We start from the raw sequence: 23917 nt of genomic DNA, 5'->3' as shown, positions 1-23917 counted from the left end.
CGTCCAGGCTTCACCTGCTCCTCCTCGTCCGTCGTTAGGACATCGGACTGTCCCTCAAGGACTCGCCCTTGGACCCTGCCGCGCCGGGACTGTGGCTATACTGGTGGACACTAGAGGGCGCTGGAGGCCACCCTCAGGGTAGATGGCAACAAGCTCGCTTTCCCGTAAGGTGTCGCCCACCTACACGCACCTTTCTCCGTGGCCCTTGGTACCCCCATTTCATGCTGGAGACGACGACGGTACTGAGGGATTCCCCCCTTGACTCCAATAAGCATAGGAGGCAGGACTTTTAGACCATCTCACTCCTACCTTCCACCCTTGGTCCCTGAGGGCCAACCAGCAGAGTGAGTCTGACGAGAACCTCTTTCTTGGTCTCTCTCTGATTGGTGATTCTGCCATATTACCGAACCTCCCACTGCAGCCTCTGCCGTTGCTCCTTCCAGAATCGGACAAGACTGCAGCCTGGCTGTCAGCCTGATCTGACCTCTGAGAAATGTTAACCGGACAAGGCAAGTAGGCATAGTCTTGGAGGGGCCCATTGCAGTAGCCTAGTGGTTAAAGTCCTCACCTTGCATATGCTGGGATTCCATATGAGTGCCAATTCTTTTTTTTTTTTTTTTAAGATTTATTTATTCTTATTACAAAGTCAGAGATACAAAGAGGAGGAGAGACAGAGAGGAAGATCTCCCATCCAATGACGTCACTCCCCAAGCGGCCGCAAGGGTTGATGCTGAGCAGACCCGAAACCAGGAGCCTCTTCCAGGTCTCCCACACAGGTGCAGTGTCCCAAGGCTTTGGGCCATCCTTGACTGCTTTCCCAGGCCACAAGCAGGGAGCTGGATGGGAAGTGGGGCCACTAAGATTAGAACTGGCGCGCATATGGGATCCCAGTGCGTGCAAGGCCAGGATTTTAGCCATCAGGCCACCGCGCCGGGCCCAGCCAGCTTCATTTGTAAGAAAGGAAACCACCAGGCCACGAAGACGATGGTTCACACATGTGAAGCCTCGCTTGGCGCCAGCTGAGGCTCATTGCACAAAAGGCAGCCTCCAGCCTGTTCGGCGCTACCCCTCCCCACATGTGAGAAAGCCTGAGTCAGACACGGCAAGGAGGAGGCCGGCTCCTCAGGCCACCGTCTATTTGCTCACATCACCAAGGCAGTTAAAACAAATAACATCTGCAAGGACCTGCTCAGCCTGCCACTGTCTTTTCTGCACCCACACTGCCTCCTGCCCCAACTCCGTGGCTCCTTCCTTGCACGAAGCGCAGTTAATCACCTGAGCGTTCATCGCCTCCACCCGTGTCTTCAGCCTTCGGGCTGCACGCGAGCCCGTGGCCCAAACAGGACCCATTGCAAGGTGGCACACGGAACAATGACACGAGCAAACCAAAATGGCCCCCATCGAAGCGGTTCTAACAAAATCCAAAAATAAACGCAGGCGACTCACCGACACAACGGGCAGGTCCACACGCACTCCGACCTTGCGAGAGGCTGGGTCCAGGGCACGGGCCGCGGTGCTGTGGGGTCTCGGGACCCTGTGCTTCTCCGGGTCCACGGACGGGCCGCGGAGGGCAGTGCTGTGGGGCCTCGGGACCCTGTGCTTCTCCGGGTCCAGGGCACGGGCCGCGGTGCTGTGGGGTCTCGGGACCCTGTGCTTCTCCGGGTCCAGGGCCGCGGAGGGCGGTGCTGTGGGGCCTCGGGACCCTGTGCTTCTCTGGGTCCAGGGACGGGCCGTGGAGGCGGTGCTATGGGGCCTCGGGACCCTGTGCTTCTCTGCGTGGTTTTTTCTTCTTCGTCTTCACTTTCCAGCATCTCCTGGGGTTTCCAGGTACTCTTCGGTGCCTCCTGTCACATAGGGCAAAAAGACAGGAGATCAAAATGCAGTGGAGCTGTTAGTCTTGTCTCTGCCGGCCTGTCTTGGATGGTGAGCCCTCACCGGTCACCCTGGCTTCCGGGATGGAGTGGACCTCTCGGCAGCATTGAGGTCAGAGGCTGTAAGAGTGGCTGTGTAGAGAGTTGTGGGGGCTGGCACTGGGGCGCAGTAGGTTAAGTTGCCTTCTATGTCGCTGGCATCCAATATGGGTGTGGGTTCAAGTCCCAGATGTTCTGCTGCTGACTCAGCTCCCAGCTAATGTGCCGGGAGAGTCCACATGGCAGACCAGAGGGAGTTCCCGGCTTCCGGCTTCAACCTGACAACCTCAGCTGTTACAGTAATTTGGGAAGTGAACCAGCAGATCCAAGATTCATTCTCTCTCCCTTGTGTGTGTGTGTGTGTGTGTGTGTGTGTGTGTGTGTGTGTGTGTCTTTCAAATAAATAAATAGATCTTATTGAGGCAGCCATTTCCTGGTGGAGCTGAGCTATACTGAGAAACAAATGTGAATGCCTGTGTCTCTGGCAGGCCCGGCATGAAGTAGGATACAGAACACGGTTTCCAAAAACATTTGGAAAGATGCTAGAGCTTGTTGGTAACCTGGGGAGAGCAGAGAAAAACACCAGCCCAGGCACAATTCCCCCCCCACCCCAACAGAGTGGCACTACCTAGAACTACATTCAGAGTTAGCACAGAAGGAGAGGGTTGGTGCTATGGCATAGCACGTGAAGCTGCCGCTTGTGGTACCAACAAACTCCTATGAACATTGTTCATCTTGGCCACTCCTCTTCTGATCCAGCCTCCTGCTAATGCGCCTGGGAAGGCAGCAGGAGGTAGCCCAAGTGCTTGGGTCCCTGTATCCACATGGGAGACCTGGAAGAAGCTGCTGGCTCCTGGCTTCAGTCTGGCCTGGCCCTAGCCAGTGCAGCCATTTGGGGAGTGAACCAGTGAATGCAAAAACTCTGTATCTCTGCCTTTTAAATACTTGGCTTTTTAAAAGAGTGGTGCAGGGCACCGATCCACACCCTGCAGGTAAACTGAGGCATGCTGTGGAAAGTCAGTGTACCAGTGTTTCTCCAACACTGACGTCCTGACTTCTGAAACCCACCCAAGGGGCTGAAGAGGTATGCACACGCAACAACGGTGAAAGCATCAGTTATAAACATTTTGAAAACTGGAAACATCCCAACCTTCTACCAGCAGAGGGTGAACAGATAAGCATGGCAGCATCTTTGCCCGATGATGCCAGGCAGGACTGCGCCACATAAAAGCAATGGAAACAGACCTGCAGGAGCGGACACGGAGGCTTTCTAAGATACATTAGGCACAAAAAGCAGGAGACAGAGGCCAGCACTGCAGCACGGTGAGCTTGTACTGCTGGCATCCTGGATGAGCGCCGGTTCAAGTCCCAGCTGCTCCACCTCCCACCCAGCTCCCTGCTAGTTTGCCTGGGAAGGCGGCAGATCATGGCCCACGTTCCTGGGTTCCTGCACTCATTTGGCTCCTGGCTTTGGCCTGGACCAGCCCGGACTGTTGCAGCCATTTGAGGAATGAGTCATTGGAGGGTGATCCCTCCCTCTCCCTCAGCTGGACGTGAGCCCTAGAAAGTGCTGCTCTTGGCAATTAGCTGCGTGTGCACGCACGTGTCAATGAAAACAGAGGGTGTGGGTGTGTTCCAAACTGCACATGGTGGAAGCTTGGGAAAGGATTTTGTGTTTTGCTCTATCTAAATCCAGATTGCTAAACTCTTCACAATAAAAATATTCATGCATTAGGTATATTAAACACATTTTTTTGGAGAGAGAGAGAGACAAAGAACTCCCGCCCACTAATTCGTCCCCCTAAGGCCCCCTACAGGTGGGGCAGGGCCAGGCCAGAGCCTGCCCTCAGGAGCTCCGGCCTGCTCCCTCACGTGGACGGCAGGGACCCCAACACCTGAGTCTTCCTGCTGCCTCCCCATGTGCACCTGCAGCAAGCTGGAGTGGTAAGCCCGGAGCTGAACCAAGGTACTCGGGCCAGGACATCTGAGCAGCTCAGCTCAATGCCCATTCCAGTCATATTTTTAACCTCGTCCACCTCTGAGTCCTCAGTCGTGACGTGTGTTAGCATTCTTCCTCCGGTGAAGTCTTCTCACACTGTGGGTGGGATGGAATGGAATCTGCACGACTCTCTTGCATGGCTGGGAAACGGCAGCGACGGGGCCATCTGGACATTCTGAGCCTTTGACTCACTGGCCAGCCCCGGCCCCACCCCGCTCTGTCCAGAGGGGTCACGTCCCCTGCACTTGGTGGCTGTGGGGGCGTGTTTCTCTCCTTCTGGCAGAGCTCAGGAGTCTTCCTGCTCCTGCTGACCTGTGCGAGCAGACAGCACCGAGCTCTCGCTTTCCAGATGAAGATGCTGAGGTGCAGAGTGGCAAGGGGGCACGGCCAAGGTCGTTAGTGGCAGAGCGAGGCCTCACACCCACTTCCTTCTCAGGTCGAAGCTCATGATCCTTATTGCTTTAAAAGCTTTGTTCATTTTTATTGGAAAGCTAGATCTACACAGAGGAGAGACAGACAAAGACCTTCTGTCTGCTGATTCACTCCCCAAATGGCTGCAATGGCTGGTGCTGAACTGATATGAAGCCAAGAACCAGGAGCTTTTTCCAAATCTCCCACATGGTTGCAGCGTCCCAAGGCTTTGGGCCTTCTCTGATGCTTTTCCAGGCAGTAGGGAAACTGGGTTGGAAGCAGAGCAGCTGGGACATGAACTGGTGCTCACAGGGGATGCTGGAGCCTGCAGGCTGAGGATGAGCCAGTTGAGCCATTGTGCTGGCCCCTCACAGTCTTTCTTAAAGCATAAAGGCAATTTGTGCTTTCAACAAGTCAGGTAGCATGGGGATTCCACTGGCACCCGTGTACTCCACGGTCACTGGCACCTTGCTCACTACAGCCTCAGATGCTTGCACTTGGATCTGTGTGGCTCTGTGGGGACTGCTGCCAGAACCCACATGTGTGGCTGGGTCAGGGTGGCTGCTGCAGCCATTACGGCAGGAGCAGAAAGGAGCCCGGGACATGCAGAGCCGTTGGTCCCAGTCTAGCAACAAGCTCTGGGAAAGCCCAGAACTGAGGTCTGAGGGAGTCAGCCCAGAGGGAGGCAGACATGATGACTCAGCACTGGGTCAGGCTCTGCCTCTTGACAGCAACAGATGAGTCATCAACTCCTTGCCTTTAAGGTTCTGTGGCTGCTCATTACAGCAGACTGCGGGAAGCTGGTGAAGAACTCCCTGCTCTGTGGGCTGTGCCCCATCAGAAGGCCAGAGTTCAAATCCAATCTCTGCTTCTTGTTAGTGATGACCACTGGGGCCGGCACCATGGCACAGTGGGTAAAGCCGCAGCCTGTAGCATAGCCATCCCATGTGGATGCTGGTTCCACTTCTGAGCTGGCTCCCTGCTAAAGTACCTAGTGAAGCAGTGGGTAACGGCCCAGGTGCTTAGGCCCCTGCCACACATGTGGGAGATCAGTTTAAAATTTCTGGCTCCTGATTTCTGTGTGGCAGAAACCATGTGGAGAGTCAACCAATGGATGGAAGATCTCTTTCTCTCTCTGCTTCTCCTTGTAATTCTGCCTTTCAAATGAAGACATAAATTAAAAAAGAAGAAGAAGAAATATGCATTCCTCCCCTTGCAACTTGGGAAGAAGGGGCAGTGACCTTCCGTGAGTTGATGTCTCTTCCTGGTGCTTTGTTGACCCGGAATGCTACACTGGGACCCCTGTCTGTCTGGCTCTCTCATCTCTGCAGGGTTGTTGAGGTTCATTCCTGAGGAAGCCTGCATCTGTGCTTCAGTTCCTCCCCTGTGGCACATCGCATGCCCACGTCGCCTTCTCCAGCACGCACCTGTCCAAATGCATCTCTAAATGGCCAACTCATGATGCCGTGTCCCTCTCTCCCCAGCCCTGGCAGGTGGCTCTGGGAGCCATGGAAAGGCAGTGCAGCAAGGCAGGGAATCTGAGCAATTCATGAAGAGTAGGTGCATACGTGTGCAGATGACGGGAGGGAGAACGTGAAGCTTGGTTGGCTGCGGTGGAAGTCCTCTGAGCAGCCCCAGTGTGGAGTCAGGAGCCTGGGACATTTCTCCCAATGTTAGATTGGGACATTGGCTGGTTGAAGCTGGCTGTAGGGTCTTTAACTGGCCCCCTACTTTCCTGACAGGACTGTTGGGCAGACAACAGGAGCCATGCACAGTGGAGGAGGGGCGCACTGGGTGAACTGGAAGCTTGCAGGTGCAGGTGAGCTTGGGCGGGCGAAGAGGAGTGGGCTGGGCAGCTTCCACAGCCTCCAGGTCCCACTCCATGATGCCCAAGTGCTCAGTGCATGTCAGCCCACTGGTTTCTTGGGATGGTCCCATGAAATGTGCACTATGATGGTCCCTGTTTTACAGATGGAGAAACTAGGGCAAGCAACTGGTCCAGGAGCAGAGAGTCTCGGCAGGACTCGGACCTGAAGCCTGTATTCCTCACGACCCCATCCTGGGCATACCCATGGCGGTTTGCTCCCTCTCACACCTGCCCCGGATTCGGAGTGCCAGTTCTGGCTTGGCATGCTTCCTCCACAGAGAGTTCTCTGCCTGACATGGAGAAGCCAGATTCAGCAAACAGAAGCACAGGGTGCCCAGCCGGATTTGAATTTCAGATAAGCAACGACTAATCTCTGAGTCTGAGTGTGGCTTGGGGTTTTTCAAAAAGAGATGCAATATGATGCAAGTGATTCTAAGAAATAATCCGGTACTCATCTGGGATGCAGTGTGAAGGGTGTCTTGTGCCTTACCTGACACCCAGAGCCTCCCGCCTCCCTGTTCTTGTAGAGTGGAGCTGGCAGCTGATGGGAGGAGTCAGGACAAGCTGCCCCCTGCCTGCCCCAGCACCCTCTCTCCCACCTCCACTCGATTTGAAAGGAACAGATGCTCATAACAGCCAGGGTTGAGCTGGGCCAAAGCCAGGAGCTTACAACTCCATCCAGGTCTCCCACGTGCCGTCACCTGCTGCTCCCTACGATTCTCATCAGCTGGATCAGAGACATGAGCTGGAACTGCACAAGGCGTTCAGATGTGGGCTGTCAGCACCCCAAGCAGCGTCTGACCTGCTGCGCCCGACACTGGCCCTGTGCGCTACCTTTGAGGGTGGATTCTGTATTACTGAAGAAAACAATAAGGTACCTATCCCCCAGCTGACAAACCCCCAAGTCCTTGTGGTTGAACACACTAGGCTCTCCTCTGACCCCTGATTCAGGGACCCAGGATCCTGTTACCAAGCTAAGGGAGCATGGAGGGCTTGCCTGGGCAGTTGCTCTTGGCCAGGTCTGAAAGAGGCAGTCCTTGCTTCTCCTCACATTCCATTGGCAGAACTTAGTCACGTGGTCCACCAACAGCAAAGGAATCTGGGAAATATAGTCCAGTCATGTGCCAAGAAGGGGCAGGACCAGCCTTGTGCTAAGCTCTCAGCTCCTGGGATGCTCCTGTGTGCTGCAGGCCTGACCCCACGTCACCTTCCTCAGGCACACGCTTTGAATGGGCTTTGCACCGGCTGTTCCCTGTGCCTGAATGTTCTTCTGCTCTGTTCTCCAAACTGTTATCTTCCTGCCCTCGGGTGCTTACCTTAGGGATCACCTGCTCCAAGGAGCCTTCCGTGCCAGCTCACCAACAATAGACTGCTCCTCCTAGGATCTGCTTCGTTCTCCTCATGGGACTTCACCTTCCCTGCTCCGCCAGTTCTGTGAGGGTAGGGCCTACCTACCTGCTCACTGTTGCCCTTCCGGGTCCTGGGTCAGGCCGGAGCTTGCCAAACTGCACCTGGAGTGTCCCTGCACAATTAACAGGTGAACCCCACACACGGAACACGCAGAGGTCACGTTTCTACAGACCTGACATACACAAACCATCCTGTTTTCCAAGTATCAAGTCATGAGGCATTTGGAATGTCCCTGAAGGGCTGGCCAAGAGTGCTTTTATGTGGAGGATCCAGGACACAAACAGAGCAAAATGAGTTATTCTGGGTCACTGGTGACTCAGTGTCTAGGAATAGGGGCATGCGCCAAAACCTTTGCTCTAATTAGTCAAGGTAATTATTAGGCACAATAATGAGGCATGGATGAGCTCAGCTAGGCTGTTTGGTAACCTCTGGAATGTAACATCTATACTAATTTTGCATTAATGACAGTATTTGTCACAGTTTGTCACCCTTCTCCCAACTCCCCTCTACCTCTTTTTGTCTTTTTTTTTTTCTTTTTTCTGAGCTATCACACATTTGTTTCAAAACACAATCTTTGGAATAATGGGAGCTTTGAGTCACTGTCACATGCTGGAGTCATCCCTCCAATTACTTCGCGATAACACAGTTCCTGTTTGGGTTTGGTTCTCAGCTATTCGCAGAGCTCTCCTGCCCGTCTCGCAACAGGCAGCCCCCGGCCAGCTTAGCGATCGGTTCTGTCAGTATTGATCAGGTCTCTGGGCAGCAGCCATGGCCCAGGATCCCCGTGGCCCCACTCGGAGGACGACGGCCCTGTGCGTTCGCTGCAGGGAGGGGCTGCGCAGCGCTTGAGCTGGCTCTCTTACTCCTGACCCTCCTCAGAGATTGCCTTTCCTGATGCCTCACTCGCGTGAGGCAAGCACTGCAGGGCTCACTCACTCAGTCCTCACACGGACCTCTGGGCAATGTACTGTTATCGTTATGACTCCATGCATGTGTTCTCACTTTGCTTAGAAGGCAGAGAGAGAGAGAGAGAGAGAGAGAGAGAGAGAGAGAGAGAATCTCCCATCTGTTGATTCACTTCTCCAATGCCCACACTCAGCCAGAGCTGGGACAGGCTGAAACCAAAAGCCTGGAACTCAATTTGTCTACCAAACGGGTGGCCGAGACCCAAGTTCTTGCGCCATTACCTGCTGCTTGTCAGGGAGTGTGTTAGCAGGAAGGTGACTTGGAAGTGGAGCAGCTGGGACTCAAACCAGGCACTCCAATATGGGATGCAACCGATCTGCGCAGTAACTTCAGCTGCTGTGCCAAACACCCACCCCGATACTGTCATCATCAAGCCTGTTCTTACGGATGCAGACACTGAGTCAAAGTGGCTGGACCAATAGAGCGATCCTTGAGCCACAGGTTCACTTCTTGGATGCCTGCAATCTCAGGGCTGGTCCAGGCTGAGCCAGGAAGCTGGAATTCAATCTAGTCTCCCGTGTACCTGTTGTCTCCCAGAATGCACATCAGCAGGCAACTGGATTCAGAGGCAGAACTCCAACGGGGGGCAGGAATGTCCCGATGCAGGACAGGAATGTCTTGATGTGGGGCAGGATAGTGGCGTCTTAGCTGCTACACCAAACACCTGTCCCATGTTAGAACTTATTTTTAAAAACTTAAAAAAAAAAGATTTATTTTATTTTTATTGCAAAGTCAGATATACAGACAGGAGCAGAGTCAGAGAGGAAGATCTTCCGCTTGATGATTCACTCCCCAAGGGGCGACAGCTGGAGCTGAGCCGGAGCTGAGCTGACACAGCTGGAGCTGAGCTAGTGTGTGCAAGGCAAGGACTTTTGCCACTAAGCTACTGCGCTGGGCCCTAGAATTTCTTTTAAAATATTTACTTCCTTGTGGCCAGTGTTGTGGCACAGCAGGGACTGGCATCCCACGTCAGAGCGCCGGTCTGATGGGTGGCTGCTTTGTTTGTGATCTTGCTTCTTGCTAATGTGCCCAGGAAGGTAACCAAAGCTAGCCCAAGTAATTGGGCCCCTGCCACCCATGTGGAAAACTGGGCATGGCTTTGGAACGGCTCAGCACAAACCTGCCTGTTGTGGTCATTTAGGGGAATAACTTAGCAGTTAGGCACATGGGAAATCTGGGAGATTTTTTTTCTTTTTCTTTTTCTTTTCTTTTCTCTCTTCTTTCCTTCCTTCCTTCCTCCCTCCCTCTCTCCCTTCCTTCCTTTCTTCCTCCTCTTTCTCTTTTGTTTAAAGATTTTTTTTTATTTGGGCCTGATGCAGTAGCCCAGTGCTTAAAGTCCTTCCCTTGCATCCACCGGGATCCCATATGGGCGCTGGTTCATATCCTAGCTGCTACATTTCCCATCCAGCTCCCTGCTTGTGGCCTGGGAAAGCAGTCAAGGACGGCCCAAAGCCTTGGGACCCTGCACCTGCATGGATGACTCAGAGGAAGCTCCTGGCTTTTTCATTTTATTTTTATTATTACTATTCTTTTTAATTTTGGCACCTGGCTTTGGATCAGTTCATCTCTGCCTATTGTGCCCACCTGGGGAGTGAACCAGTGGACACAAGATCTTTCTCTGTAAATCTGACTTTCCAATTAAAAATATTAATATTAAATAAACTGTATTTTAAAAAGATATATTTATTTGAAAAGTATTGTAATAGGGTCCGGCAGCGCGGCCTAGTGGCTAAAGTCCTCGCCTTGAACGTGCCGGGATCCCATATGGGCGCCGGTTCTAATCCCGGCAGCTCCACTTCCCATCCAGCTCCTTGCTTTTGGCCTGGGAAAGCAGTCGAGGACTGGTCAAGGGCCTTGGGACCCTGCACACATGTGGGAGACCTGGAGGAAGTTCCTGGCTCCTGGCTTCGGATTGGATCAGTGCAGTACCGGCCACTGCAATCACTTGGAGAGTGAATCATCAGACGGAAGATCTTCCTCTTTGTCTCTCCTCCTCTCTGTATATCTGACTTTGCAATAAAAATAAATAAATAAAAAGATATAGGTCACCTAGCTAAATTTTAATTTCAAATGAGCAATGGGTAATTTGGAGCACTAGAAGCTTTGTGTTCTGCCTTCCTGTCCTTTGTCTGGTAACTGCCCCCCGCCCCCCAGGCAATTGCTGTGTGGCCCTGGACACATTTTTCAACCTGTCTGGCCTCAGAGGTTGAGACCCCATTATCAAAAACCACCGCTGTTCCCCGAGGCTGCTCTGAGGAGGGTGAGCACGTTTGTGAAGTTCTTGCGGAGCTCTTCCGTAGGCAGTCCCCAACTCCAGGATGTGCCCCCAGCAGGTGCCCGTCCTGAGAGGACCTCAAACGTTATGATTCAGCCACACCCTGTCGGAAACCTCTTGAAATTGCCATGATATTCAGATGAAAGGCCAAAAGGGCGAGGGTGAGCCCAGGCAGCAGAGGAGGAGGGAAGCCTGGGACTGAGGGGCTGGCACATCCCAACAAACCAGTAGAGCCACGGAATCTGAATCCGTCCATCCCAGTCCACCCACACTCTCCAGGCAGTCTCTTCTGTATAGGTGTCAGGACCTCCTCACTAGGCTCTCAGCTTCTATGTGATATACAACAACAAAAATGATTTCTGTATTGGAGAGAGAGAACTCAATCCAATGATTCACTCCTCAAATGCTTGCAACAACTCGGCCTGGACCAACCCAAGACTGGAAACCTGTCAATTCAACCCCAATCTCCAACTCCCTGAACCCTCCTTGCTGCTTCCCGGCTCTGTATCAGCAGGAAGCTGGATGGGGAGTGTAGCCGGGACTTGAACCCAGGTACCTGATGTGGATGCACATGGCCTCTTAATCAACAGGCCAAAAGTCTGAGCCCCCTAAAATTATTTTGGAAATTAAAAAAAAAATCTATACAAGTAATGAGACTAGAAAACAGACCCAAGCTGCTTTTCCAGCTGAGTCAAAGATGGGTGGATGGTGCCTCACCCACTCCCACTTCCTGGGGGTCTGAGTTACTTCCCCAGGGATGCTCTCCTTTCTTCCGAAAAGCTTTAGTCTCAGGGAAGGACAGCGTGACCTGCCTGAGGTTCCCCTGCGGTAATCCAGTGTTTCATGTGGCCAAAGCTTGTTGGCATGGTGCCTTCAGGGATTTCCTTTGAATCCAGTTTTGATCATAAAGACTTAGGGGGGAGAGAAGCTCACCTTCTTCACAAATCTTACAAATCCAAAGCATTGGCTTTCAAGATTATTATCCTTGCCGTGGATTTTAGGAAAGCCTGCCGAGCAACTAGAGGAGCCGAGAACTCGGCTGTTTCTGTCCTGCAGTGCTGTGGCTCAAGCTTTTGCAGGAGGTTAATCTTGGGAAAGCATTTGGCCTTGACCCTGTGCAAGATGTCATGGGAAGAGTCACAGATGTTTTCAGAAAAGGGAGCACACATGACTTTGCCACACGCACACACACACACACACACACACACACACACACACACAGTTCCCCCTTCTCCTGCTGCTAAAGCAGTAACTTCAGTGAACTTCCATGACTTTGCAGAGTGATGCTCACCGCCTGCTCTTACCCCACCCTCCCGCCGTGACGTAAACCTCTTCAACCACAATTTTGCCTCCTGTGTACATACTGTTTTATAAGACGGGTACAATTTCCAGTTTCAGGTAGTATTTTTTTTTCCCCGTTGAATATATGGATAACCCAGGTATTTCTGCAAAAGCAGTTTTTTTCCCCCTTTTACAGCTCTGCACCGTGCAAGCTTGCACACTGGTGTCTGAGATGTCCCCTAATGTCCCGTGTCATTTGGAAGTTTGACACCTGCTTAGCCTTGCAGCATCTGATCCCCCAGTCACAAGCCTTGGCATTCAGGCTGAAGCTGGCCACCTGCTGACACCATGTCAGTCTTTTCAGGCAGGTCTACTGTCGTCTCCTGATATTGGTCAAGCCTACAGTTCTGCTAGGATCAGCACTCACCAGCAGCGTGACTCGGTGCCTGAGGAGGAAGGAAGGTGGTTGTGGTCAGAGGCGGGCTGAGAAGAGAACTGCTGTGTTTATCCTCAGCCTGGCCAACAGCGTCCCTGGCGCCCCATCAGGCTACAGCTGGGCTCCGGTTCCTGGTGATAAAATCAGAATAGCCTGGGTCATTCAGCCAAAGGCAAGAATACGTGTGTGTCTTCAAGAGGACCCAATGACTATAACTGGGTTTGCCCTGGCCAATTTTTGTTTTTAAATTTATTTTCATTCTATTTGAAAGGCAGACAGAAAGATGACAAACATATAGAGATCTTCTGTTTGTTAATTCATTCCCCCAAATGTTGGCAACGTCCAGGCCTGGGTCAGGCCAAAGTCAAGAGATAGTTCAACTCAAATTCCCAGTGTGGGTGCTAGAGACTGGGTCCTTGAGCCACCTGCTGCCTCCCAGGATGGGCACGAATAGTATGCTGGCTTGGAAGTGGAGCCGTGACTTGAACAAGGCAGTCAGACCTGGGACCTGGGAACTCCAAGTGGTGTCTTAACCATTCTGCTATCTATAGCAAGTGTTCTTCAACATGCTTGAAGCTTCAGAACAGTGTAGATTTACAGAAACACCACATAGAATGGAGTTCCTGTAATACCCCATGTCCAGTTTCTCCTAAGCTTTCCCTGTAATTCTAAACATCTTGGATATTTGTTGTCCAATTGTGATAACTAAGAAAGCAACATCAACACTCCAGAACCCCTGGGTTTTTATCTTACTTCTGGTTCCGTGCTGTGTCCCATCTGGAACACCATGTGACATTGAATTGTCTCGGCTTTTTCTTGCCATGACAAGTTTTTACTTTGTTCGCTTTAAGATTTATTTATTTGTTGGAAAGGCATAGTAATAGAGAGGGAAGGAGAGACAGAGACGTCTTCCATCTGCTGGTTTGTTCCACAGATGGCTTGTAATGTCTGAGGCTGGGCCAGGCTGAAGCCAGGAGCTTATCCCAGGTCTCCAACTTGGCTGGCAGGGGCCTGAGGACTTGAGCCATCCTCTGCTGCTGCCAGGCACATTAACAGTGAGCCGGATTGGAAGTGGAGCCGGCACTTGAACTGTTGTCCACTGGGGAGGCTGGTGCGCAGGTGCCAACTCAACCTGCTGCTCCATAGCACCAACTCCTTCCTTATTTTAATTTAGATAATCACATAGCTCACATACTATGATATTACCCTTCTAAAGTGTATAATTCAGTGATTTTTTTTAGCATATTCATGAGGATGTGTAGCCATTCCCACAATTTAATACCAAAACATTTTCATCATCTCTAAAAGAAAATATACTTGAGCCTGGCATGGCAGCCTAGTGGCTTAAATTCTTGCCTTGCATGCACCAGAATCCCATATGGACACTGGTTCTAATCCTGGTGACCCTACTTCCCATCCAGCTCCCTGCCTGTGGTCTGGGAGAGCAGCTGAGGACGGCCCAAGGCCCTGGGACCCTGCACCTGCACGGGAGACCCGGAAGGGGCGCTGGGCTCCTGGCTTCGGATCAGTTCAGTTCCAGCCATTACAGTCACTTGGGAAGTGAATCAGCAGGGGGAAGATTTTTCTGTCTCTCCTTCTATTTCTGTAAATCTGATTTTGCAATAAAAATAAATTATTTTAAAAAAACACAATACCACCATGATGACGCAGTCCGCAGAGATGTTTGAACAGCTATGTAATAGGCACTGTTGGTGAGGACTTAGCGAAAGAGACATTTTACGCAATGGGGGTAAGGGTTGCAACAGAAACATGAAATTTCATGTCCAGAAACTTAAGGTGTGCCACCTAATCCATCAATTCTACACACAGAAATTTGCACGAAGAGAGGTGAGTGTGAACGCAGCAACAGCTATGTCACTGCTTGAGGGATTATTTTGCCATTCACCCATTCTGTCTTGTGTATCACCAGTTCACTCCCATTTGCTGCTGTGCTGTAAGTCAATGGACTTAGATGGCATGGATGTGCCATGGTCTATTTACCAGCCCACCTGCTGGTGGACGTGTGGGTTGTCACCAGTTGTTGGTGATTACTGAAATGGACATTCATGGGTATGTGTGGACACAGGTGCCCCTTTGGTCCCTTAGTAAACAGTGAAGGGTGCAATGATGGTACCTAGGCTGGGTCTACGTTGAATTTTTCTGGTGACTTTGACATTCCTTTTCAAAGTGCTGGTAGCATTTTGCACCCTCCACCAGCAGCCTTTGCGTTTAACAGGGCTGGCATTCAACCTCTGCATGCCAAGGTCCCTGAGCCCTGTGCCAACCAGCACCTTCTTGCTGTTTGCTGATGCCACGGGGGATCCAGCCGTGCTAGACCAGTGTTCCTGTGAGGCCACTGCGGGCAGGGCTGGGTATCCACACAGGGATCTCGGAAGCCACACGACACGAAGGGAGCTGCCTTCTTCCTATGTTAGCAGTGCGGCTGAGTCTCTGCAGCCCACGGCAGGTTGGCAGCGTCATTTCACGGGACTTTCGTGTGCAGGGGTATATGAAGGCCTGAGGAGGCAGGGAAGCTGCGAAGAAGAGTGGGCTGGCAGGGAGAAACGTGATTGACTGAAAGAGCTGTGACCTGGAGGGAGCCAGCTGGGGGATGTCAGCAGGGCCTGTTTGTTTGGATTCTTCTCTGTCTTCGGAGAGAAGGCCAGCTACCTTGCTTTGACCCTGCTTTGGAGGAAGGTCAGAGAATTCTTTCTAGGTTTTAGGAAAAAGGGCGAGGGTGAGGGCAAGGGGAAGCTGAGTTACCCTCTGATGTCTGCCATGTTCTCCAGTGCCGAGGGACCATGCTGTGGGGTGGGTGCCCTGAACTCTCTGCAGGAAAGCCTATGAATCCATATTCCTTTCCAAAATTGTCTCTAATTGTTATGGAAATTTACTCATTTGCCTCTACTTGAAGGCAAGATACAGAGAGATGTATGCACACAGCTACTTCTCATCTCCCCAGATGCTCGCACCAGAAGCGGCTGGGTTAGCCGGAGACCAGGGGCCTGGGACTAACCTTGCTCTCCTAAGCAGGGCATAAGTACTTGAGCCATTACCTGCTACTTAGCAGGAAATTGAACAAGAAGTGGAGTAGCTGCAATGTTACATTGGCACTCCGCTGTGGGTGTCCCAGACACTGATTTAGCCACTTCACCCGGTTTCTGCCTCAGGAATCCAGAATCTGAACTGAATCCATGCAACCTGCTTCTCAAGCAAATGACTAGAAGGGTCTGTTAGTGGCGTGTCTTGCCTTGACTGCGCATTCTGTGGTTCTTGGATTCCTGCAAGGACCAGGATGCGCTTTATTTAGAGAACCAAGTTTCCGATGAGGAGTGAATCACAATGTGTGGTTGCAGCCCAGGCTGATGACCCGTTTGCTTTCTATTCTTAACTTTCTCTTGGGGGCTGGAGTCTCGCAGAGTCTCCCTAAGGTAAAAATAAATGATGTTTAGTAATCCTGAGCTGAAGGGTGCTACTTAAGTCAAAAGCACACCTGAGCATAGCTAATTTGCCCTAATCGCTTACACCACCAAGGATTAGCCTGCGGGGGGAAATATGAGGATGATGCAACCACACCTCTACCTGGCAGGCTTAAACCAATCTCATATTTGATTTCTTTCAAAAATTTTAGACTCTGGATTTACTCCCTTTATGTCTTAGATGTATTTATTTATGTGAATGGCAGAGTGACCCAGAGCAAAGAAGAGACAGAAGTCTTTCATCTGGTTCATGCCCCCAATGGCGCACACCCACGTGGGAGACCCAGAGGAAACCCTGGTTCCTGGCTTCAGAACGGCTCAGCTCTGGCTGTTTGTGGCCACTTGGGATGTGAACTTAGCAGATGTAAGCTCTTTCTCTGTCTCTCCTTCTGTCTGAAAATCTATCTTTTTAATGAAAATAAATCTTTTTTAAAAACCAGATTTATTAACTTACTAATAAAAAAAGAGAGAGAGCAGTCTTGCATCTGCTAATTTGCTCCCCAGATGTCAGCAGTCAGGTCTGGACCAGCATAAAGAACCAGGAATTCAGCCATGTCTCCCTCATGGGTGCAGGGGCCCGAGCACTGGAGCCCTCTTCTGCTGCTTTCCCAGGTGTATTAGCAGGGGCTGGGTCAGACATGGAGTGGCTGGCCTACCCGGGCCTCCAATATGGGATGCCAGAGACCTGAGCAGTGGCACAAAGCTGGCCATCGCTAAAGCTCCAGTTTCAGACTTTGATTTTCATTTTTTTTTTTTTTTTGAAAGAGAGAATGAAAGATTTTTTCCCTGTTGTTTCTCTCCGGGAATGTCCATAAGAGCTGAGGGCGGGACAGGCCTGGAACTCCGTCTGGGTCCTCTAAGTGAGTGGTAGGGGCTTGTGGCCCCAGCAGTGGCTTTACCTCTTCCCAAGGGATACCGGAAAGGCTGAGCAGGCACCGTCTCCCCTCAACACAGACTGGTGACAGGCTGTGCCCCGGCTTCCTCACTCCAAGCTGGTAAGTAGGAGGCATGCTCGACACAGACCCCCAACAGGCCCCCCCCCAGATGCACCCAGCTGCCCGCACCAGCAACCTGCTTACAACTTCCCTGCAGACCTCCGTGACCGGGGCCATCTCCCGAGTGAAACCACGGATTCCAAAATGTTATCCGTATTTTTTGAAAGACACAGAGAGAAAGGAGGTCTTCTAACTCTGGATTTACTCCCCGAATTCCCACAGCTGCTGGGTCAGGCCTAAGCCAGCACCCTTGCAACTCAACTCAGCTCCCCGCAGGGCGGCAGGGACCGTCACTGCTGCCCGCCTGCGTGGGCATGGACAGGAGGCTGGAGTTGAGAGCAGAGGCAGGGACGCCAACCTAGTCACTCCCCACCCAGGATTCTGGTGTGGCCCTGAAATTATTTTCTCATGGTTGACAAACAGTGCTTTTTTTTTTTTTTTATCAGAAAACAGATAGTTTGTTTTTTTTTAAAGTCTGAGATAACTGACCAGGACCAGCTCATTTCTGAAAGAATATTCCTGCTGAGGGAGAGGCTAGAGATGTTTGCTAAGCTCCTACTGTGCAGGGCACTGTTCTAGGTATTAGACTTGCAGTCATGTATTGGACAGCAGGCACAGTTGGCCTCTACCCTGACGGAACATTCTAGAAGGGGCAAGGAGAAATGGGCAGCTAAGAGCATGAAGGTGCCTCATTCATTTTAAGATAAGCAAATGCTATGAAAAGGAATTAGGGTGAAGTATGAGCAAGTGACTTGCACCCCAAGCTCTGCCTCGGACTGGCTGAGATCTGAGGAAGGGACAACAGAGCTAAAACCTGAGAGATTAGAAGCAGTCCGACAGAAGGGGACCCTTGTTGAGAGAACAGCCAGGAAGCACCTTCCTCCTCAAGATGCAGTCTGTAGACTAACAGTACGGGTGTCCCTGGGGGCTGCTGACAAACGCAGACATGTAGGCCTCACCTGTAGGCCGGGTTTCTGTCATCTTCAGCGGCATGGCTGTGTTACACAGCCATCTTGCTCCTTGAGAAGCAAATCCAGCTGTGATGCTCACTTGGGCTGATGTGCCCAAGTCTGTTTTTGCTTTTAGGGTTGTGCCACGTTTTTGGGCAAATGGGGTACCATGTGGTTGTCAGAAGTGGGAGGTCCAGGAGGCATCCCTTTCACTGTGTGGAAGTCTGGCTGAGAAGCAACCACAGCTTGGCTGCCACGGGGAAGGCCACAGGCAGCATTTCTGAAAACACACTTTAATTGCACGTGATTCATCAGTCAGACAGCAGCCAGGATGACGGACACCTTCTTATCCTGAGTGGCTACCTCAGAACAGGCAGCGACTTGCAGCTTCCGTTCTAGGCCAAGGTCTCGCAGTGGAAAGAACTCACTGTGATGAGAAGTTGCCTGAACACAGAGAGCCAAAGCAGCAGAAGCCAAACGGGCTGTCAATTCCAGTCTCTCCATGAGCAATCTGCATGTGGCCGTGAGCACCATGGACTCTGATGAGTAACGAGCTGTGCTTAGCTGGTGGGGATCTGACCACAACTGTTTATAACAATGCGGAGGCTTCTTATTCCCCACTTTAGAACAGTTCACTTGGGGCTTCTTCCTTGCTGCTCCGCCATTCTTAACCGATGGCTTCCTTCCTTAAAGTCATGGCTGCAGCCTGGGCTATGTTGTCTGTGTCCCAGGCAAAAGAAAAGAGGAAGCAAAAAAAAAAGAGCAGAGCAAGCCAACTCAGTTCCCTTTAAATATCTTTCCTGGAAGGTCCACCCAGTATGATTTCCTGTCATTATTTCATCATTCTCTTTTAGCTGCAAAGAAGGCTGGAAAATGTAGTCCACTGAGGATTCTGGGAACTGTAGTCCTTAAGGTGGGGACATGGCCTTCTTGACTACCTCAGGAAAGAATAAGGATGGAGTGGAGATGGGGAAGGGACCAGCAGACTCCACCTTAATGTACACCTGTATATTATTCTACTACAGGAGTGGTTTTGGGATACACTTGGGAAAGTTCACTATTTCCTCACAGCTTCTGAGAATTGGCCAATATTATCTAGATTCTTACAGAAAAGAGGTTAATAATATTTTCCAGATATATATCTTAAATATTCATGTATTTGAAAGGCAAAATGACAGAGGGAAAGACCAATAAACAAACAAACAAACACATAAATAAAGACACAAAGAGATCTTCAATCTGCTGGAATCACACGGCTGCGATGGCTAGGATGGACACCCCAAATGGTTGCAATGACCAGAATGGCGCCTAAAACTCCATCCAGGCCTCCCATGTGGATGATGGGGCTCCAGTACTTGGGGTATCTTCAACTGCTTTCTCAGGAACATCAGTGAGGAGCTGCGATGGAAATAGAGCAGCCAGGACTTGAACATGGTCCCTTCTAAAAGCTGCCTGTAATGCTATGAGCAATTCCTAGAACCACCTCCAGGTCATTTTGAAGTCCATTCTCCTGTCACTGGGAGAGTTTTCTAGAGCAAAATATATATATATATTTTATATATATATAATATATATATATATATATATATCTTGTGATGTTTCAGTTGGCTGGGTGAAAAATCTGATTATGGGCAGAGAGAATTCTCAATGACGAGCAACTTCCTTCTCTCCAGGAGAACGTCTCATGCTCGCCGGTGCCCGCTTCCCTCTGTGACAGACTGCCCGAGCCACAGCCCTGGTTCTCTTACTGACGAGCTGTGTGCTTCCCCATGAACTATGGGCAGAAGTCCTTGCCTGGCATATGCCGAGATCCTAAGCTGGTTCTAATCCCAGTGGCCCTGCTTCCCACCCAGCTCCCTGTTTGTGGCCTGGGAAAGCAGTCGAGGATGGCAAAAAAAAAAAAAAAAAAAAAAAGCCTTGGGACCCTGCATCCATGTGGGAGACCCAGAAGAGGCTCCTGGCTCTTGGCTTCAGACTGGTTCAGCTCCAGCCATTGGGCTATTTGGGCAGTGAATCATTGGATGGAAGATCTACCTCTCTGTCTCTTCTCCTTTCTGTATATCTGACTTTGCCATAAAAATAAATGAATTCTTAAAAAAAAAAAAAAGGAAAAAGTTATTCTGTATTTACAGGGAAAGGTCAGGGTCAGAAGCTTCGTAAACTTGATTTAAATCAGGTGGAGCACAAAGCAGCCCCCATGCTAACAAACTTCAGGCCTGAGCCAGGCTGCCAAAGATGAGGCCATGAGTGACCACTGAAGCAGTGCCTAACAACAGCCAAATGGGCAAGGTATGTTCCCGGAAGACCGAACCTCTTGTTCTCCACTGCCCGCTTAGCCAGATGCAGGCTGCATGGAAAAGACTTATGTGAGAGAGAGGTACAGACATGGTTGAGAAACAGAGAGAATGAGATTTTGATTTTAATCCACCAGCTCATTGCCTAAATGGCCTCAATGGCTCAAACTGGGCCAGATCAAAGCCAAGAGCCAGGAACTTCACACAGCCATCCCCCACGGATGGTAGGGGCCCCAGCACACGGGTCATCACATCGTCTACTGCTTGTCCCAGGTCTTTAGCAGGAAGTTGGATCAGAAGTAGAGCAGATGGGATTTGAACCGGCACCCACACAGGATACTGATGTTGCAGACGGCAGCTTTACGCACAATGCCACAAGGCCGGCCCCAATAATTAAACATTTTTTAAATTAAAAATTTTAAAAATATATTCAACCTCCCTGTATGCACAGAAAAAAAAAAAAAAAGAGAATTGAAACAGCTATCCACCCACCTTCCTCCATATCTCTACCCTCCCCACCTTTATCAGAGACCCACATGAGCAGGTATCCTTCATAGTTATGTAAATGATATTTAAATATGTATTTGAAAGGCAGAGAGGCTGAGAGAGAGACACAGAGGCATCTCCCATCCTCTGGCTTACTCCTCAGATGCCCAGAACTCAGGCTTGCTCTGGAGGGTCGTGGGGAGGGGGTTATCCAGACATCTGCGTCACCCTGTCCGACCTGCCAGGAAACATGTGATCTGCTCATGGAATCAGCAGAGCCGGGACTCAAAACGTGATATGAGAAGTGGGCGCACCAACTGGCATCTTAGCTGTTAAATGCCTGTCTCTGTCCTGTTAATTTTTTTGTCTTGTTAATTTTACTGACTTTCTGTGCTTTATAATAGGAAGAGCCTTCAAAAAATCCATGGGGAATTGGTATTATGAAAAAAATGTATTGATTTCAAAACTTCATACCATCACAGGCTTATCCTTGATCTTTTCACCTTTTGAAAATATTTTTTATTAACTTTCTTCATATATTTAAAATTTATTTAACACACACATAGGCAAGAGAGAGCGTAAGAGAGTTCCACTGGTTCCCCACCTAAATTCTGTATGGCCTGGGCTGGACCAGGCTGAAGCTGGGACTTGGGAACTTAACCTGGGTTTGAGTCGGTACGACTGCCTCCGCAGGAAGCTGGAGTCGGGCTCAGAGCCGTTGGGCGGCAGGCATCTTCACAGGTGACCAAGGTGCCAGGCTGCACACCTGCCCCTCACGCCCCTTCCCGTGGACTCCGACCCTCAGGTCTAACTCTGCCTTCTCCCCCATAATCACAGGATGAGTCTGCTTTTGCTGCCTGCTACAGCTAATCCCTGCAGTGTCACGTGTGCCTTGATTCTGCTACAGGGTAGCCGTGAAGGGTAGAAAACTGTGCTATTTCATTTTGCATTTAATGGGATTTGAGAAAGAATTTGGTAAGTGGAAGGCCTTTTTAAGCTCAGTCCAAAATTCAGATGCTGAAATGTAACCTATCTAAGGAGTTGCAATGAACATAGAAGACGTATCAACGGCAGACTAGAAAAGTTGGCTTACCGAAGTGTACACTACGCCTGTCTCTTCCCATCACTCTCCCCGTGCAATCAACCTTCAACATCGGAAACGCACGTGGCAGTGGCTTTGTCTCCCAAAGTCATTTAAGGCCTTGGCAGGCCCCAGAAAACTTTCGATTACACACGTTAAACCAAAACTCTTGAGACCAAGGGCTGTGGGAAACACAAGGGCTTAGGGCACCATGGTTCTCACAGCTCCTGGCAGCAGACCCGGGAGGCGGGTGAGCCCGAGCTGACCCCAGCTAAGCAGCAGCGGTCATGACTTCCGTGTTCACAGAACCAGGGCGAGGTGGCCCTGCTAGCGTGCCGCTTTAGTAAGAACCAAGTCAAAGTTTTAACAAGCAGTCAGCTGGCTTCGCATGAACATCCCTTACCTTGCTCCCCATCCACCAAACTGTGTTCCTAAGTCCGTTCAGGCCACCTCAGCCGGACAACACGAACAGGGGCCAGCCTCTGACACCTTGCAGAGCTGCTGGCCGCCATGCCGGCATCCCACGGCAGCGCAGTCCGGGTCCCAGCTGCTCCACTTCTGCTCCAGCTCCCTGCCAGCGGCCTGGGGAGGCAGAGGAGTCTGAGTCCCTGCTACCTAGGAGGGAGAGCTGGATGGAGTGCGAGGCTTGTGGACATTTGGGGGAAGTGAACGAAGAGGTGGGAGATACTTTTCTCTGTAACCCTCAAATAAATAAATAAATCTTTAATAAAAACACAAAACATAGGTCATTTTTTTTCCCCCATGCGGTCCTCCTTTTTGTAAGCGCTATTGAAACGTTCTTTTCCCATACAATATACGTGCCTAGCGTGCATGCAGGGTTGGGACAGGCCCAAGCCCTGTGTCTCCAAGTGCTAAATGGACCAGTGCCTGCCTGGTTCCGGCCCCCTAGGAACCCCAAAACTCACCCTTGCTTCTGCGCCCCCTGTCTCCATCCTCTCTCTCTCCCTGTTCAAGCAGCAGCAAGGTTCCCTGGGATCCTAGCCCTCCAGGAACTGCGAATAAAGGAGGTCACTTCAGGTGGCGGGGAGCTGACAGGAGGGCCTGGCTTCCAGGAGGTCAACAGGACAGGAGCCCCCGGGGAGCCGGGCCTGGGTCGGGGCACAGGGGGACTCGGTGGGGGGCACAGGAGCAGGCCTGGGTGGGCGGGCAGCCCGGGGCCAGCTGACCACGTCCTGCCACGCGTGGCGGTCCTCTAGCGGGGCCTCCCGCCGCCCCTTTTCTCCGACCCCGACGGAGCGGACGTCCCCGGGAGGGTGGCCGGGCGGCTGACCCGCGAGGTCCGGCCCGGGAGTGTGTTTGCGGGGACAGGTGCGGGGGCCGCTCCGGCACCCCCACGTTCCTCCCCTTAGGCTGCGGGTGGACCGGGGTTTGAGGAGGGGCTCCTCGGCCTCGCCACTCCAAGGCTCTCTGGGCCTTCTGACGCTCCACTTTCCAGTCAAGAAACGGGTCTCGACATAAAAAAACACGGAAAGCGCGTGGCCACTGGGCCTCCAGCAGGGCTTTTTCTCTCCCTCTCTCCCATCCCCACTTTCTCTACTCCCTTCGGAGGCCCCAGGGCCAGGAGAAACTTCTGGCCAGCCGCCACGCCCCTCCGTGCCCGCGGCGCAGTCGCCGGGCTCAGCTGGGCGTCCCCCTTCTCCACCCTCACAGGGCCTGGAAGCGCCGGAACAGCCCCGCGGGGTGCGGTCGCCGGTCGGGGTCACGTGACCTCCGCCGGGCGCCCCGCAGCCGGGCCCGGCCGCGAGCGCGCATGCGCACCCCCCCCGGCGCCCCCCCCCGCCGCCAGCGCTCGCTAGGTCGGCTCGGACGCTACCACTGTCAGCTCCTCCCCCTCCTCCTTCCTCTTCATCTTTTCTGACATTCACTCCATTCACCCCGCCCAGTGGTGACGTCAGGCCGACAAGCCAGCGAGCCAATCCTCGCGCTGTGTTCAGGGGCCGGCACGCGGAACCGGTCGGATCGGACCAATGCGGACTCTCGGAGCGGGCGCGCCCCAACCGGGCCGGGCCGCCGGGCCCGAGGGGGCGGTCCTTCTGCTGTCAGCATGTGGGCGGGG

General features: G+C 51.8%; 1 long non-coding RNA gene across 1 annotated transcript; it reads right to left on the bottom strand.

The window, feature by feature from the left end:
* Positions 1-1764: 1764 nt before the first annotated feature.
* LOC121151679 lies at positions 1765-22408 on the bottom strand. The gene is made up of 3 exons (XR_005883193.1): positions 22244-22408; positions 12547-12686; positions 1765-1844 (listed from the first exon to the last, which is right to left on the bottom strand). It is a non-coding gene; the product is annotated as an uncharacterized LOC121151679 (long non-coding RNA).
* Positions 22409-23917: the final 1509 nt, after the last annotated feature.

The sequence above is a fragment of the Ochotona curzoniae genome, unplaced genomic scaffold (assembly GCF_017591425.1).
Source record: "Ochotona curzoniae isolate NIBS_2020 unplaced genomic scaffold, NIBS_Ocur_1.0 contig_2321, whole genome shotgun sequence".
NCBI lineage: Eukaryota > Metazoa > Chordata > Mammalia > Lagomorpha > Ochotonidae > Ochotona > Ochotona curzoniae.
The sequence above is the reverse complement of the archived record's forward strand: the minus strand, read 5'-3'. Positions and strand labels throughout refer to the sequence as shown.